The 7,887-nt window shown below is 35.6% G+C and overlaps 1 long non-coding RNA gene across 1 annotated transcript; it reads left to right on the top strand.

The window, feature by feature from the left end:
- Positions 1-1,209: 1,209 nt before the first annotated feature.
- LOC133288734 (uncharacterized) lies at positions 1,210-2,679 on the top strand. Its single transcript, XR_009748396.1, has 3 exons — positions 1,210-1,476; positions 1,774-1,849; positions 2,405-2,679. It is a non-coding gene; the product is annotated as an uncharacterized LOC133288734 (long non-coding RNA).
- The last annotated feature ends 5,208 nt before the right edge of the window (positions 2,680-7,887 follow it).

The following is a 7,887-nucleotide window of genomic DNA, read 5'->3' as shown; positions in this document are numbered from 1 at the left end:
ATATAGCTTTTTATTTTATTTTTTAAGTTCTTTTTTAACTTTAGCTTAAAAAACAAATGTGTCAAATAGGCTCTTAGGAAAATATTAACAATATTTAGTAATTTATATGTAATTGTCACTTTGTGATTCAGATGTTTCTAGACCGGACAATTTATTTTGAGTATGTTTGGATCCTCTCTTTTTTAAGATAGAAGCTACTTATAAGATAAAGTTAAAAAAAAAAGAGCTTAAAAAAAGCTAAAAGTTGTTTGGTAATTACATAAAAAAATTAACTTAAAAGCACATATTTCAAGAAAACTATATCTTTATATCTCTATAGCTCTTCATTTTTTTAAAAAAACACACAATTCAAGAAAAACAAATAAGAGTTTTAAAAAAAGCTCCTCCTAAAAGCTTTTAACTTTTAGCTTTTTTCTTCATTATAAAAAAAAGAATTTTTCATTATAAGAGTTTTTCTCAAAATCTGTTTGGTCTAGCTTATGCTTATAAGTAGCTTCTAGTTTAAAAAAAAAAAAAGAATCCAAACAAGCACTTTACCTTTTTGGGGCATTATCTCTTTCCATCCTTGCTTTTACTCTTGATTTTCATATTTTATATGATATTATTTGATTCCTTTATTGTTATACAAAAAAAAATATTGAGTATTTGTATTCATTATTATTATTATTTGGTTATAGTGAAATTTAGGTGTACTCTATAATAACCCTCATCAGTAAAATAAGTACATTGGAATTTGTCATAATTTAGCAAAAAAATGATTAGATTAAAAATCTAATCATTAGGTAAATTAGATATAAAATTTAATTTATTACAAAGTAAGTCAATTTCCAGATAAAAGTAAAATTACATTGAGTATAATAGCCCATCTTAATCAATTAGTAAATATAGTGTAATTAATTAATTAAGCATGTTTTACTGAGTAAAATTAAGTATAATGCTTAATTAAATGAATCTGAGTCACTTTAGAGTTAAAAAGTGTACTCAATGAAAATTAACGGGTATAAATGGGTACTGGCGAAAGTGCCCAAAATATAAAAATAAAAATAGTAATATTCCTAGAATAATATTCCAGACTTTTGGGTAAAGTTTGGTAATTAATGGAGTTGAATAGATAGATGAACCAATACCCGCTTAAAGCCACTTAACCTATGTTAAGTGACTAAAAGCCAAAAGAGAACCCATTTCCCACCCATCCCTCGTCGACGCCAGAAGAGAAGAAAAGAAGAAGGAGGAGAAGGAGGAGAAAGGGAGAGAGAGAGAAAGCAAATCTCAACCAAATCCATCTGTTCAAAAGCCTAAATCGCTTAGAATCTCGCCCTCTTTCATAATCCTAGCTTTGTTTTGAGTGGGGAGCATTGTGGAGAGAGATATTGCCTCTCAAAAATTCGGCCATTTGAGAGATTTTGGGATTTTGGGAAGTTCAACCTCCATGGGAGCTTGAGGAACACTCCTTGCTTGGTTGTGTGACCATTGGTGGTAAGATTCTAACCCTTGAACCTCATGATTCCTTGAAATTTGCATGAGTTAGGGTTTATGAATAGTGTTTTAGGGATTTTGATGAAATGTTGTTAAATTAGCTATGTTCTAGGAAGAATGGAGCTTAGAGCATGTTGTGAAAAATGCTAGGAGCGACATTTAATCGGGGATAATGAGCTTAGATAGTTAAATGTTTATATTTGGAAAATTGCAAGAATATGACACTTGGTTATGAGTTTTCTTGCATTGTTGAACCATTGTTTGGTTGGTCATTGATTGTATCCTTGTGTTGTCTAGGATTGAGGCAATTGGATCAACCTTAATTGACCAACCTTTGGAGCAAGCAATGGAGATGGATTAGTCGTTGAAATAGGTAAGTTCATCCTTGTGTTGTGGTATGAATAGGATAGCTTGAAATAGTGTTGTCTAGGTGTATGTTTGTAAAAGTTGATTGCTGAAACTGTTGGTGAAGAACAAAGGTCGACTGAAGCATTGAGGTAAGCCTTCGGACCTTGGGTGTAATTCCCTTGATTGTTCCGCCAAGCCCTGAAAGGGTAGAGGTTGTGATTGTGTATATAAATGCAATAAAATAGTGTAATGCTTTGTTATACGTATGTGTATGCATTTGGTGTGGCATAGGATGGTGTTTCCCTATGTTGGTATGTGGCATGACGATGCGTAAATCATACTTGGTAGTTAGCTGGCCAGTAGGACTATTTGCATCTGAGTTTCCTTATGACAGCTTGAGAGCTCGAGGGATTTCTCCTGGAGATGTATTGCACTTTGCATAGATATGTATTTACTGCATTATTATTGTTATTGTTATTACACTGATATGGAACTGTGGGGTGGAGAGATGCTCCAAGGACCCCTGGTTTACTGGATATATTCGTATATCTCACCCCGTGTTGTGGGGACCCCCTTTCAGGTAAGGATGCTGCAGGAGCCTCTGGTGGCAAGTGGCCATATCTGGATTATGCATGAAATGTGGCATTTCTTTTGAGATTATACATGTTGTTTTGTAGCTCACATGTATAGAATTGTAATGAATAGGCAATGCTAGATTTATGATTTGTATATTGGAATGAACTTAGCCTATGCTCATGCCTTTGGTCATCTCTTTTGTTGATGGGAGCCAAGGGAATGATCATAGTGTTTTGTAAGCTAAGTTCCATGATTTGTAATGGATATGTAATGTAAATGATGCCTACTTGAAATTCAATATATGCATGCTTGTTATGTATTGAGTTATTGAATTGGTTGGGCTGAGAATCAATTAGGTACCTTTGGTTTAACTTGGGAAACGTTGAGTAAACAAAGGTTATGCTGCCCAAATTCTAGCTAAATCTCATGAGGAGAGGTTGGATGAGTGCTAGGATTTAGTTTTGGGGCATGGACAATTGGGGTTTGTAATGGGGATGCATCTTCCCCTAGACTTGGACTTGAAAAATGTGGGAATTGGAATTCCCTGGCAGCGCGCTTAAGCGCCCAGGAGCGCGCCCAAGCGCCCTGCTGCCCCTGTGAGTGCCAATGCATTCGGCCTCCTCGCGCTGGAGCGCCCAAGTGGGGGGCTGAAGCGCCCAGGATTGCGCGCTGGAGCGCCCTGGCTTGCGCTCAAGCGCCCTTCGCTGCAGAAAGATGGGATGCTTACTGTCCCCTCGAGTTTTAGCGCCCAGAGTGGGGCTGAAGCGCCCAGGGTTGCGCGCTTGAGCGCCCTGGTCCGCGCTTGAGCGCCCTTAGCCACTGAAGGAGGAGATGCTTCTGTCTCTGCGCGCTAAAACGTCCCAATGGGAGCTTGAGCGCCCAGGATAGCGCGCTTGAGCGCCCTGATGCGCGCTTAAGTGCCCATCTACACTGAAATACCTGATGCTTCCTGCCTCCGTGCGCTTAAGCGCCCAGATGGAGGCTTTAGCGCCCGATAGCGCGCGCTTGAGCGCCCGGTAGCGTGCGCTTGAGCGCCCGGTAGCGCGCTTGAGCGCCCGGTAGCGCGCTAAAGCGCGCGGGGCCTGTGACCAACACTCTCTTGTGTTGCTTCAAATTGTCCTAACTTGGGCTACAGTGCTCCGATTTGAGCGCGGTTTGAAGCCACGCATAGCTAATGAAGAGATTTACAATATAGCAGAAGAAATAAATTAATGGTTTAAAAATAGAATAAGAACATGATGTTAAGCTTAATTTATCTGATTCCGCAAGGTAATATGGTTATAATCACGAAATTGGGTATTACAAGTTCGGTATGTTTTAAAATGAAAAATTTATCCGGATTTTAATTGAACCCATGTGATCGTAACTGCGCTTAATATCATAATGCGATGGTAACAAACCGGTTCTAGAACGGGGTGTTACATTGAGTTTTGTGGTAAAAATACAAATTAGGCAAAAATATCGAAAATTGATAAATAAAGCATGTAAAAGTCAGTTACAAAGACGGCTTTAGGGGGGCTGGGGTGGACCACCCCCTCCCCCCAAATTTAAAAAAACTTTTTTTAATATATATATATATATAAAATAAAATTTTAGTAATATTATTAAATTATTTGTTTTAAAAATTGTATAATATAAAATTATTCTCCATGACACCATAAAATATCACACTACATTCAATCATTGCCCCATTTGCATCCCCATGGAACCCCCCCCCCCCCCCTCTCTCTCTCAATTTTAACAAATCTTCTCAACTCAGGTCTTGCATTATCTCTATTTTTTATGAAATTAACAATACTGCTATTATTCGATTGTTTTATTTCGAAATCCATTCATATCATCCCCATGTTTTGTTTCAACTCATTATCTTCCATTGATTAACATTTTTTTATACTGATGTTCGGTGCGTTAATGTTTTTTAATGCTTTAATATTTCATTAAAGATTACTTTTCAAACAGAAAGAATAAATTGTGTTGGACAAATAAATTAAAAAAAATTCAAAACATGGATGAACCAATAATTAAAAAAAATCAAAACTCAAGGTGAAATACAATAGAGCATAACAACATATTTATTCGGGACTTGTAATATTTTAAATTTTCAAATGCTTCATTTACTGAACTGTTAGTGTATTTTCTTATTTTTTGGACTTTGAGATCTATAAGTGTTTACTTTTCAATGTTGGTTAGCTTGCTGGAGTGTTGCTCTACAATATATCTTGATGATTATATTTGAATAATTTTACTGGATTCAACAGCTTGTCCAAGCATCATTTAGGTACAATGCATTTTCACATACATTTTTTTAAAATTTATTTAAACATTTTCTGAATCTATTTTTATTGTAGATAGGTTTAACAATACGAAAACACGTAGAGTAAGAGTCAAGTGAAGTGATCTTAATTTCTGTAATAGATTTCTTTCAATTTTTTGCATATTAAGTCTGTATTGTATTTGAAGTACTTTTATTTATGAAGAGGTATTTTTTCCGCCCCCTCTCAATAAAATTCCTGCGTCCGCCACTGGTCAGTTATATGATAATTATGAAATCAAAACACATATTAGAATCCTAAGTCATTTGGCTATATTTAATAAGAAAGGAAGTTAAAATAGTAAATTACCATGTTTAGTAGTGTGACCAAATACTATAGTCACTAAAGTGACTTAAGAAAAAAAGAACGAGATACAAAAGACATCACATTTCAGCCTTCTCCTTTTTCTTCCTTCGGCCCCATTGAAGAAGAGAGAAATACCTTGCAAAAATCTATATTCTTCCATAGGCCATCAAACTTGGTTCCAAAGGAAAAAAGTGTCAAAACTCCTATACAAAACTCATAGCTCATTTTCAGTTGGGGCCATTGTGGAGAAAGATATTCCACCTCAATCATTTCGAGATTTGAGAGATTTTTGGTGTTTTCGGGTGTTGTGAGTGCAAATGAGCTTGGGTTTTACCCTCCTAGTGTTCTATAATGATCTATAGTAAGTTTCCAACACTCAAACCTTATTTTCATGGATTTTTAAGATTGTTAGGTTTTTCATGAATAGTAACCCGAAAATGTGATGATTTGTTTGGATTGTAATGGTTGTTTGATGTTGTTGTGTGTTGTAGAGTTGATCTCAACAACATTGTGAGCTATTCTCACTTATTGGAATCTACAAGTACTTAAGTTGGCGATTTGTGAATTTTCACAGTGGTAAGTCATGAGAATGGTCATTTAAAAGGATGTTTTTTAGCCAAATGCTTAGTGATTTATGTGTTGAATGATGTCTTAATCACAATTCCACATGTTTCTATAGGTTGCTTGTGTGTGGTTTATTATGGTTGAGTCTCTGGAAGCAGAACAAGACAACTGTCAGGAAGTCGACAACAAGTAAATTTATGGACCTTAAGGTTAATCCCTTTGTGTGTTTCACTATACCCCATTGAGGTAATAGTTGATTGATAGTGGTTCATCAGTGTCATGGCATGGTAAAGTGCATTTCAGGATGATTGATACTATGATGAATGATATGTACGACAACATGTATGATCAGTATTCATGAACAGTTATGATATATATGTATGTATGTATGCATCTATACATTTGCTTCTCATGAACGTAGCAAAAGTTCATGAGTGTGAAGCATAATAGACATACAAAAGTTTATGGTAAGCAATGCATTGTATGGACTTTCCTTAGACGTAGCAAAAGTCTTTGGGGTTTGAATCCTATGAAAATCAGCAAAAATTTCATGAAGGGACCATATCATATCATAAGACGCAGCATAAGTCTTATGAACAGTTATGAACAGAACAGTAGGAATTTCCCATGGACACAGCCTTCGGGACTTCCATGTGGTCAGATACCTAAGAAACGTAGCAAAAGTTTCTTGGAAATTCCAATAGCTATGATGTGATATGATGTATGTCTATTTATGCTCAGATATTATGCATTGTAAGTGAACTATAGTGTGGATTTATTCTCCAAGAACTCTTAGTTTATTGAGATTTATATCTCACCCCGCATTATGGGGAATACATTTTAGGTACCACCACTGATGGTGAGGATTTTGTTTACTTTTGATGTATAGCTTGCTTGTAAATAGTAGACAGATAGCATGATGCATAGATGACATGAGGATTTTGTTTACTTTTGATGTATAGCAACTCATATCATACTTGTGTATTTTGAGGCCTAGATAGAGGCAATATGTATTTTACATAATTCGATATTATATTTTGTTGAGAGGACAATGAACTATGATTATGTAATTTTCACATTGAGCATTTTATGTAAATTGTATAATTCATGGGATTGTACAAGTTCAAGGATGCATGTAATATGAAGTTTATGCTTTAATGCTCAAGGAAGTCTTAATGTATGAGTTTGATAGTTAAGCTAACGAGGCAAGATATATGATAGCCATGTATGGAAATGAATACTTATGTTACAAATCCTTGGAATAATGTATGCTGGATTGTAACTTATGATACAAGTAATAAGCTAATTGATGGCTTGGAGCCTAAGTTTATCATATGATATGTACTTTAAAAGAATATGTAAGTCCACCTATGTTTGTTGGGCGTGTGGTTGTCATTCTTGTCAATCAGATACAAAGAAGTAGGGTAAAATCCCCTAGAAAGTATGCAAGTCCAAAATGAACCATTTTAGTTCTAGAGGAGCCCGCTAAAGCGTGCTCTCACATCAGAAACAGAGGTTGAAGCAAACGTTAAAGCGCACAAGGAAAAAAATTGTGAGTTTTCCTTCGGTGGCTGAGCGCGCTAACACGTGCATAAATGCAGAAAAATACCTGATGGTAGCACTTAAGCGCACTACCACCCGCTAAAACGCACTAGAAAAGAATAGTGACCATTTATTTCGGTGGTGGAACGCTAAAGTGTGCTCTTTGAAGCAAAATAAAGTGTACTAGCACGCTAAAATGCATTGCAAGGCACTAAAGCCCGCTGCCCAACATTGAAAATAAGGAGTTTTACACCTTGTATGCTTATAGGGGATACTTGGTGGTTGTTATTGAGCAAGTCTAACAAGTTTCCATAATATATATGAGTTGCATTCAAGTTTTGAATTATATATGTACAGAACTAGAAAAGTAAAATAAAAAAATTTATTCGTAAATTCAATTCAACTGCTGTGATTGTAACTGTGTTTAATATCATTAACAATGATAATAAACTAGTTCTAGAACGGGGTGTTACATTTTATGATATTAGAGCAGTTTCTAAGGGAAACAAAATATGCATAACATGTTTAAGATGTTTTATAGTTGTTTTAGATATTCATTATGATTATTGCATATGTGATCACTAATTGTGGGCTTTATCAACTCATTACTTTGTATAACATGTGTAGTAATATAGTGAGACCCTAGAATAACCCTAAGGCATCAAATGCTAATGCTCGATCAGTTCCTGTAGTTGTCGCCTTAGCCGGGTATGCAACATGATCTGGCTACGAGTAAACAAGCAAATAAAATCCCAATGAAGAC

This window comes from Gastrolobium bilobum, unplaced genomic scaffold (genome assembly GCF_033153095.1).
Source record: "Gastrolobium bilobum isolate Gb01-03AN ecotype WA unplaced genomic scaffold, APGP_CSIRO_Gbil_v1 utg4168, whole genome shotgun sequence".
In the NCBI taxonomy this organism is placed as follows: Eukaryota; Viridiplantae; Streptophyta; class Magnoliopsida; order Fabales; family Fabaceae; genus Gastrolobium; species Gastrolobium bilobum.
The sequence above is the reverse complement of the archived record's forward strand: the minus strand, read 5'-3'. Positions and strand labels throughout refer to the sequence as shown.